This window comes from Delphinus delphis, chromosome 8, assembly GCF_949987515.2.
Source record: "Delphinus delphis chromosome 8, mDelDel1.2, whole genome shotgun sequence".
Classification (NCBI taxonomy): Eukaryota; Metazoa; Chordata; class Mammalia; order Artiodactyla; family Delphinidae; genus Delphinus; species Delphinus delphis.
This window is the reverse complement of record NC_082690.1, coordinates 63,410,883-63,421,667: the sequence shown is the minus strand read 5'-3', so window position 1 is coordinate 63,421,667 and position 10,785 is coordinate 63,410,883. Positions and strand designations below refer to the sequence as shown.

The 10,785-nt window shown below is 36.9% G+C and overlaps 1 pseudogene; it reads right to left on the bottom strand.

The window, feature by feature from the left end:
• Positions 1 to 352: 352 nt before the first annotated feature.
• On the bottom strand, positions 353 to 1,291 carry LOC132429101 (olfactory receptor 5P4-like; annotated as a pseudogene).
• Positions 1,292 to 10,785: the final 9,494 nt, after the last annotated feature.

The following is a 10,785-nucleotide window of genomic DNA, read 5'->3' as shown; positions in this document are numbered from 1 at the left end:
GGCTCAGCGGCCATGGCTCACGGGCCCAGCTGCTCCATGGCATGTGGGATCTTCCCGGACCGGGGCACGAACCCGTGTCCCCTGCATCGGCAGACGGACTCTCAACCACTGCACCACCAGGGAAGCCCTCCAAAGGTATTCTTAACTTGAAAATTCTATATTTAATTTGAACCAAGCAGACATCCATGTTAATGATACACTTTATAAATAGAAGTAAACATTGGATTTTTATATTTATGGGAGCTTATCACTATAAAAGTGATAAAGTTAATGATAAATACCATTAAAATATCCATCAAAAATGTTCCCCAAATTAATGGTTTGTTATTTATAGATTCATATCTGATTTAATTCAGGAAAACCAATATGCTCTAGCCATTAGTTTCTCATAGCCTCTTTCACCTCCTTGTTCCTCAGACTGCAGATGAGGGGGTTCAGCATGGGAACCACCACTATGTAGATTACAGATGCCACTTTGACCTGATCAGCTGAATAGCTCGATTTGGGCATTACATAAACAAACAAAACTGTCCCGTGAAACAAAGTGACTGCAGTGTGGTGGGAAATGCAGGTAGAGAAGGCCTTCTTCCTCCCCTCAGTAAAGTGCATCTTCAGGATTGAGTGGAGGATGTAGCTGTAGGACACGATTATGGTTAACAGTGTGCTTATGAGAACTGATGCAGAAGAGATGGCAAGGAGATATTTCAGCAATAGAAACATGGCCACAAGAAAGCTTCAAGAGTGGGAAGAGGTCACAGAAAAAATGGTTCATTTTATTTGGTCCTCAGAAGGAGAGACTCATCAAACAGCCTGTAAATGAAGAAGCATTTATGCATCCACCCAAGTAGGAGGCCTCCAACAGGAAGAAGCAGACCACTGGGGACATGTGGGTGGAGTAGAGCAGGCGAGAGCAAATGGACCCATAGTGATTGTAGGCAATGGTGGCCAGCAGGAAGCACTCTGTAGTCCCAAAGGTGACATCAGAGCCAAGCTGAGCTATACAGCCAGTGACTGGGATGGCAGTTCTCTCTCTTCAGAAACTCATCAGCATGATTGGTGTGACTGATGTGGAGTACCCAATGGCTACAAAGGCCAAATGGCTGAGGAAAAGGTACATAGGCATGGGAAGCTGTGGGCTACTTCGGATTAAGATGATTATGCTAATATTTCCCACTACGGTAACTGTATAAACTCCTAGAAAAATCTCAAAAAAGATGACACATAGTTTGGGATTACCTGTTAATCCCCAAATAATGAACTCTGTCACTGTTGTATGGTTTGCAGTCTCCATCTATTCATTTAACAGTGCCTAGTGAAATCAGAACCAGTGGAGACTAAATTGACTGAAATGACCCCGCATTTATATACCTAAACATAACCTAAATATAACCTTATAAATAAGTTAAATGGTAAATTTGCCTCACTTATAGAATACTTTGTGCATATAAATTTTCTTTTCAATTTCCATGAAAATGTTGAAACTGAAGACTTGATTACCTTAGGACTCAGCTATTTTACTCCTATCTATATACTCTTTATTTATTTTTACTTTATTTAAGCCAAAGCAAAGATTATGATTCCTCTGTTTGACAATTAGAAGATCCAACCCAGATAACACAGAAGAAGCTGTATAAATCTTACTCATGTGCATGGGCGATATGTAAAAGAATGTTTACAGCAGTATCGATTGTAATAACATGAACTGTAAATAACCTACATTTTCAAAGAAAGACCAGCTCTTGATTTTCCAGCCCCATCCCAAATGTGCCTCTATTCAGTAATGTCTGCCTTAGTAAATGCTATCTCCATTTATGCAACTGATTGGGCCAAAAAATATGATGTTGACTTTGACATCTCTTTCTTACTTGATCTTTTTCCGGGAATAAAAAATATCACATCCTTAGTTATAATATTTGATAGCGGGGGCAAGAAGGTGTCCATGTTCAAGATGGAAGGCAAATCGAATTTTTACTGTTTTGATGAGATAAACATCGTGGATATTTTGCAGAATCTTCCAGGACTTACCTTCTATACCATACCTTTTCATATTTACGGGATTGTATGAAACAATAAGAAGAGTCTGCATATTTTTATGGGCGAGGATTAAATGCAAAGTGAACTGAAATATTTTGGGACTTGGGTTAGTTAAGTTTTGGTTTCTTCAGTTCTATTAAGCAACTATATAGAAATAAGAAGTAGGGGCATATGATGAGGATGGGAGGAAGGGGTAGTTATGGAGGTAGGAATAGAGGTAGCCAGCAAGGAAAGTAGGAAATTAGACTGAAAGAAAGATTAGTATTTCAGAATAATGCTCCCTTACTTCAAAATAGATCACATGATCAGGGGCAGGTGAGAATGTGTTAGTTACCTTCAGTCATCCCCATGACTCCTCTAATTTAAAGATCAACATATTCTTATGAATAATTTGTTTTTTCAAGAAACTCTATCTTAAGAATTAAGAAAACATACATACATACTGTCAGTGACCATGCACATTCTACTCAGTGTTACATGTGAATCATGACAATGGTGTGTTATAGTATGAATGGTACTAGGATTATGTATATGAATTATCAAGGTCTGGCTTTTTTAATTAGACAAAGACCCAAACCTGAAACGAATTTTATATCTTTAAAGAAAATAGATGTATGAAACACACAAATGTTTTCAAAGTTGGATATGAGTACCAGCGTGGAAGGCAAAGTGACATGCAGAATACCATGGACTTTGGAGCCATGCAGACCTAGGATCAGTTTCTAGCTCTGCTTCTTGCTGTCTGTGAAATCATAGGCAAGTTACAAGAAATGTTTGCTCTTCTTTTTCCTTACCTGTAAAAAGGAGATAATACATACCTCATGTGATTCTTGGGTTAAATTACATGATGTGGGTGATAACTCCAAGCACTGTTAACACAAGAAATAAATGCTCAATTACTAATAGTTTGCTTGAAATAACCACTTGTAATTTCTGGTACATAGAAGAGAATCAAATATGTCTGTATCCTTAAAAATGAACAAGTATGAACTAGTGATACATCCACTGCAACACTAGTGATAGTCTCCAAGGAATTGTTGCTGTACAGCAAAGGCATATTTAAGTGAGGTTGTCATTTAGGATAAGGCCAAAATCACCTATTTCACTTGTAATTACAAATTAATTACTTCACTTGTTTTGGAAAACTTCATTGAGAATCACTTGGGATAGAGAAATTACATGTGTACATCTACTGGGGCAGAGAAATAGCATGTAAACATGATTATGTAAAAGTGTATAAGTAAAATATTTTCTAAATACCCTCAGGTTCCATTAATTTTTTTAGTTAAATGGAAAAAAGTGAAAATTTCGGTTTAATTAAATTGTAAAACATAACATTTTACTATCCTTGAAGTTGATTATTAGATCAACATGACTAATATGGTTGTGAAAATTTGTGGCATTTCTGAAATGTGGCTGTAGTCAGTGAATTTTTGTTGCCTGTGCTTTTGTTTTTGTTGCCTGTGCTTTTGGTTTGGTATCAAAGAAATCATTGCCAAAACCAATGACATGAATCCTTTTCCCTATGTTTTCTTCCAGGAGTTTTACGCTTACAGTTTTAGGTCTTACGTTTAAGTCTTTAATCCATTTTGAGTTGATTTTTTTGTATAGTGTAAGATAATTGTCAATTTTATTCTCTAGGGATATCCAGTATTCCCAGCACTATTTATTGAAGAGACTATCCTTTGCCCACTGGGTATTCTTGAAGCCTTTGTCAAAAATTAGTTGACTGTATATGCATACGTTTATTTTTGGTTCACTATTCTATTCATTGGTCTGTATTGTGTCTTTATGCCAGTACCATACTGTTTTAATTACTGTAACTTTGTAATATATTTGGGAATCAGGAAGTGTGAGGACTACAGCTTTGTCCTTTTTTCTCAAGATTATTTTGGCTATTTGGGGTTCTTTGTGGTTCCATATGAATTTTAGAATTGTTTTTTCTATTTCTGTAAAAAATTCTGTTGGGACTTTGATACGGATATATTGAATCTGCTTTGGGTAGAATGGATATTTTAGCAATATTAAGTCTTCCAACCCAAGAACACAGGATGTTTTAATGTTTGAGTCTTGTTTAATTTCTTTTACCAATATTTTGCAGTTTCCAGTATACACGTCTTTCATTTCCTTAGTTAAGTTTATTCCTGGGTATTTTCTTCTTTTTGGTATTATAGTAAATGAGATTGTTTCCTCATTTCCTTTTCAGATAGTTCACTGTTATTGTAGAGTAATGAAAATGATTTTTATGTGTTGATTTTGTATCTTGCAACTTTATTGAATTTGTTTATTAGTTCAAGCAATTTTTTGATGGACTTCCCAGCTTTCTCTATATAAAATTATGTTGTCTGCAAACAGGGACAATTTTTCCTGATTTGTACACCTTTTTTTTTTTCTTACCTAATTGTCCTGGCTAAGGACAAGCTTACTCTGAGATTTCCAGATATGGTCATTAGGATGATCATGAAGAAGATGACTCCTGTAGTGTCTTGTATGGCTTTGCTATTGAGGTGATGCTGAACTTATAAAATGAGTTTGAAGGTGGTCACACTGCTTCTATTTTTGGAAGAGTTTAAGAAGAATTAGTATAATTCTTCTTTGAATGTGTGGTAGAATTCACCCATGAAGCCACATTATCTTTGGCTTTTCTTTGTTGGAAGGTTCTTGATTACTGATTTAATCTCTTTATATGTCATTGGTCTGTTCAGGCTTTCTTTTTCTCTTTTTTTTCCCCCAAATTTATTGAGGTATTATTGACCTGTAACATAATTAACTTCAAGGAATACAATGTGATGTTTTGATGCACATATATATTGCAAAATGATTACCACAATATGGTTAATTAGCACCTCCCTCCCCGTACATAATTATCTTTTTGTGTGTGTATGTGATGAGAACATTTAAGATCTGCCTTCTTGACAACTTTCAAGTATCGTTTACTTTACAGTACCGTTTACTAAAGTCACTATGCTCCACATTAGATCCCCAGAACTTATTCATCTTATAGGTGGAAGTTTGTACCCTTTGACAAACATCTCACTGTTTCCCCACCCGCAGAGCCTGACAGCCTCTATTGTACCCTCTATTTCTATGATTTTGGATTTTTAAGATTCCACATATAAGTGAGAACATACAGTACTTGGCTTTCTCTGTCTGACTTATTTCACTTAGCTTAATGCCCTCAAAGTCCATCCATGTTGTCACATGAGGCAGGATAGCTTTTTTTTTTTTTTTAACATCTTTATTGGAGTATAATTGCTTTACAATGGTATGTTAGTTTCAGCTTCACAACAAAATGAATCAGTTATATATATACATATATTCCCATATCTCTTCCCGCTTGCGTCTCCCTCCCTCCCACCCTCCCTATCCCACCCCTCCAGGCGGTCACAAAGCACCGAGCTGATCTCCCTGTGCTATGCGGCTGCTTCCCACTAGCTATCTACCTTACGTTTGGTAGTGTATATATGTCCATGCCTCTTTATCGCTTTGTCACCGTTTACACTTCCCCCTCCCCATAGCCTCAAGTCCATTCTCTAGTAAGTCTGTGTCTTTATTCCTATTTCACCCCTAGGTTTTTCATGACATTTTTTTTTTTTAAATTCCATATATATGTGTTAGCATACGGTATTTGTCTCTCTCTTTCTGACTTACTTCACTCTGTATGACAGACTCTAGGTCTATCCACCTCATTACAAATAGCTCAATTTCGTCTCTTTTTATGGCTGAGTAATATTCCATTGTATATATGTGCCACATCTTCTTTATCCATTCATCCGATGATGGACACTTAGGTTGTTTCCATCTCTGGGCTATTGTAAATAGAGCTGCAATGAACATTTTGGTACATGACTCTTTTTTAATTATGGTTTTCTCAGGGTATATGCCCAGTAGTGGGATTGCTGGGTCATATGGTAGTTCTATTTGTAGCTTTTTAAGGAACCTCCATACTGTTCTCCACAGTGGCTGTATCAATTTACATTCCCACCAACAGTGTAAGAGGGTTCCCTTTTCTCCACACCCTCTCCAGCATTTATTGTTTCTAGATTTTTTGATGATAGCCATTCTGACTGGTGTGAGATGATATCTCATTGTAGTTTTGATTTGCATTTCTCTCATGATTAGTGATGTTGCGCATTCTTTCATGTGTTTGTTGGCACTCTGTATATCTTCTTTGGAGAAATGTCTATTTAGGTCTTCTGCCCATTTTTGGATTGGGTTGTTTGTTTTTTTGTTATTAAGCTGCATGAGCTGCTTATAAATTTTGGAGATCAATCCTTTGTCAGTTGCTTCATTTGCAAATATTTTCTCCCATTCTGAGGGTTGTCTTTTGGTCTTCTTTATGGTTTCCTTTGCTGCGCAAAAGCTTTTAAGTTTCATTAGGTCCCATTTGTTTACTCTTGTTTTTATTTCCATTACTCTAGGAGGTGGGTCAGAAAGAATCTTGCTGTGATTTATGTCATAGAGTGTTCTGCCTATGTTTTCCTCTAAGAGTTTGATAGTTTCTGGCCTTACATTTAGGTCTTTAATCCATTTTGAGCTTATTTTTGTGTATGGTGTTAGGGAGTGATCTAACTTCATACTTTTACATGTAGCTGTCCAGTTTTCCCAGCACCACTTATTGAAGAGGCTGTCCTTTCTCCACGGTACATTTCTGCCTCCTTTGTCAAAGATAAGGTGACCATATGTGCGTGGGTTTATCTCTGGGCTTTCTATCCTGTTCCATTGATCTATCTTTCTGTTTTTGTGCCAGTACCATACCGTTTTGATAACTGTAGCTTTGTAGTATAGTCTGAAGTCTGGGAGCCTGATTCCTCCAGTTCCTTCTTTCGTTCTCAAGATTGCTTTGGCTATTCGGGGTCTTTTGTGTTTCCATACAAATTGCAAAATTCTTTGTTCTAGTTCTGTGAAAAATGCCAGTGGTAGTTTGATAGGGATTGCATTGAATCTATAGATTGCTTTCGGTAGTAGAGTCATTTTCACAATGTTGATTCTTCCAATCCAAGAACATGGTATATCTCTCCATCTATTTGTATCATCTTTAATTTCTTTCATCAGTGTCTTATAATTTTCTGCATACAGATCTTTTGTCTCCTTAGGTAGGTTTATTCCTAGATATTTTATTCTTTTTGTTGCAATGGTAAATGGGAGTGTTTTCTTGATTTCACTTTCAGATTTTTCATCATTAGTATATAGGAATGCCAGAGATTTCTGTGCATTAATTTTGTATCCTGCCACTTTACCAAATTCATTGATTAGCTCTAGTAGTTTTCTGGTAGCATCTTTAGGGTTCTCTATGTATAGGATCATGTCATCTGCAAACAGTGACAGCTTTACTTCTTCTTTTCCGATTTGGATTCCTTTTATTTCCTTTTCTTCTCTGATTGCTGTGGCTAAAACTTCCAAAACTATGTTGAATAAGAGTGGTGAGAGTGGGCAACCTTGTCTTGTTCCTGATCTTAGTGGAAATGCTTTCAGTTTTTCACCATTGAGGATGATGTTTGCTGTGGGCTTGTCATATATGGCCTTTATTATGTTGAGGAAAGTTCCCTCTATGCCTACTTTCTGCAGGGTTTTTATCATAAATGGGTGTTGAATTTTGTCAAAAGCTTTCTCTGCATCTATTGAGATGATCATATGATTTTTCTCCTTCAGTTTGTTAATATGGTTTATCACATTGATAGATTTGCATATATTGAAGAATCCTTGCATTCCTGGAATAAACCCCACTTGATCATGGTGTATGATCCTTTTAATGTGCTGTTGGATTCTATTTGTTAGTATTTTGTTGAGGATTTTTGCACCTATGTTCATCAGTGATATTGGCCTGTAGTTTTCTTTCTTTGTGACATCCTTGTCTGGTTTTGGTATCAAGGTGATGGTGGCCTCGTAGAAGGAGTTTGGGAGTGTTCCTCCCTCTGCTATATTTTGGAAGAGTTTGAGAAGGATAGGTGTTAGCTCTTCTCTAAATGTTTGATAGAATTCGCCTGTGAAGCCATCTGGTCCTGGGCTTTTCTTTGTTGAAAGATTTTTAATGACAGTTTCAATTTCAGTGCTTGTGATTGGTCTGTTCATATTTTCTATTTCTTCCTGATTCAGTCTTGTCAGGTTGTGCATTTCTAAGAATTTGTCCATTTCTTCCAGATTGTCCATTTTATTGGCATAGAGTTGCTTGTAGTAATCTCTCATGATCTCTTTTATTTCTGCAGTGTCAGTTGTTACCTGTCCTTTTTCATTTCTAATTCTATTGATTTGAGTCTTCTCCCTTTTTTTCTTAATGAGTCTGGCTAGTGGTTTATCTATTTTGTTTACCTTCTCAAAGAACCAGCTTTTAGTTTTATTGATCTTTGCTATTGTTTCCTTCATTTCTTTTTCATTTATTTCTGATCTGATTTTTATGATTTCTTTCCTTCTGCTAGCTTTGGGGTTTTTTTGTTCTTCTTTCTCTAATTGCTTGAGGTGCAAGGTTAGGTTGTTTATTCGAGATGTTTCCTGCTTCTTAAGGTGGGCTTGTATTGCTATAAACTTCCCCCTTAGAACTGCTTTTGCTGCATCCCACAGGTTTTGGGTCGTTGTGTCTCCATTGTCATTTGTTTCTAGGTATTTTTTGATTTCCTCTTTGATTTCTTCAGTGATCACTTCATTATTAAGTAGTGTATTGTTTAGCCTCCATGTGTTTGTATTTTTTACAGATCTTTTCCTGTAATTGATATCTAGTCTCATGGCGTTGTGGTCAGAAAAGATACTTGATACAATTTCAATTTTCTTAAATTTACCAAGGCTTGATTTGTGACCCAAGATATGATCTATCCTGGAGAATGTTCCATGAGCACTTGAGAAAAATGTGTATTCTGTTGTTTTTGGATGAAATGTCCTATAAATATCAATTAACTCCATCTCGTTTAATGTATCATTTAAAGCTTGTGTTTCCTTATTTATTTTCATTTTGGATGATCTGTCCATTGGTGAAAGTGGGGTGTTAAAGTCCCCTACTATGAATGTGTTACTGTCGATTTCCCCTTTTATGGTTGTCAGTATTTGCCTTATGTATTGAGGTGCACCTATGTTGGGTGCATAAATATTTACAATTGTTATATCTTCCTCTTGGATCGATCCCTTGATCATTATGTAGTGTCCTTCTTTGTCTCTTCTAATAGTCTTTATTTTAAAGTCTATTTTGTCTGATATGAGAATTGCTACTCCAGCTTTCTTTTGGTTTCCATTTGCATGAAATACCTTTTTCCATCCCCTTACTTTCAGTCTGTATGTGTCTCTAGGTCTGAAGTGGGTCTCTTGTAGACAGCAAATATATGGGTCTTGTTTTTGTATCCATTCAGCCAATCTGTGTCTTTTGGTGGGAGCATTTAGTCCATTTACATTTAAGGTAATTATCGATATGTGTGTTCCTATTCCCATTTTCTTAATTGTTTTGGGTTTGTTATTGTAGGTCCTTTCCTTCTTTTGTGTTTCTTGCCTAGAGAAGTTCCTTTAGCAGTTGTTGTAGAGCTGGTTTGGTGGTGCTGAACTCTCTCAGCTTTTGCTTGTCTGTAAAGGTTTTAATTTCTCCATCAAATCTGAATGAGATCCTTGCTGGGTAGAGTAATCTTGGTTGCAGGTTTTTCTCCTTCAACACTTTCAATATGTCCTGCCACTCCCTTCTGGCTTGCAGAGTTTCTGCTGAAAGATCAGCTGTTAACCTTATGGGGATTCCCTTGTGTGTTATTTGTTGTTTTTCCCTTGCTGCTTTTAATATGTTTTCTTTGTATTTAATTTTTGACAATTTGATTAATATGTGTCTTGGCGTATTTCTCCTTGGATTTATCCTGTATGAGACTCTCTGTGCTTCCTGGACTTGATTAACGATTTCTTTTCCCATATTAGGGAAGTTTTCAACTATAATCTCTTCAAATATTTTCTCAGTCCCTTTCTTTTTCTCTTCTTCTTCTGGAACCCCTATAATTCGAATGTTGGTGCGTTTAATGTTGTCCCAGAGGTCTCTGAGACTGTCCTCAGTTCTTTTCATTCTTTTTTCTTTATTCTGCTCTGCAGTAGTTATTTCCACTATTTTATCTTCCAGGTCACTTATCCGTTCTTCTGCCTCAGTTATTCTGCTATTGATCCCATCTAGAGTACTTTTAATTTCATTTATTGTGTTGTTCATCGTTGCTTGCTTCATCTTTAGTTCTTCTAGGTCCTTGTTAACTGATTCTTGCAATTTGTCCATTCTGTTGTCCATTTTATCTCCAAGATTTCGGATCAACCTTACTATCATTATTCTGAATTCTTTTTCAGGTAGACTGCCTATTTCCTCTTCATTTGTTAGGTCTGATGGGTTTTTATCTTGCTCCTTCATCTGCGGTGTGTTTTTCTGTCTTTTCATTTTGCTTATCTTACTGTGTTTGGGGTCTCCTTTTTTGCAGGCTGAAGGTTCGTAGTTCCTGTTGTTTTTTGTGTCTGTCCCCAGTGGCTAAGGTTGGTTCAGTGGGATGTGTAGGCTTCCTGGTGGAGGGTACTAGTGCCTGTGTTCTGGTGTATGAGGCTGGATCTTGTCTTTCTGGTGGGCAGGTCCACGTCTGGTGGTGTGTTTTGGGGTGTCTGTAGACTTACTATGATTTTGGGCAGCCTCTCTGCTAATGGGTGGGGTTGTGTTCCTGTCTTGCTAGCTGTTTGGCATAGGATGTCCAGCACTGTAGCTTGCTGGTCGTTGAGTGAAGCTGGGTGCTGGCGTTGAGATGGAGATCTCTCGGAGATTTT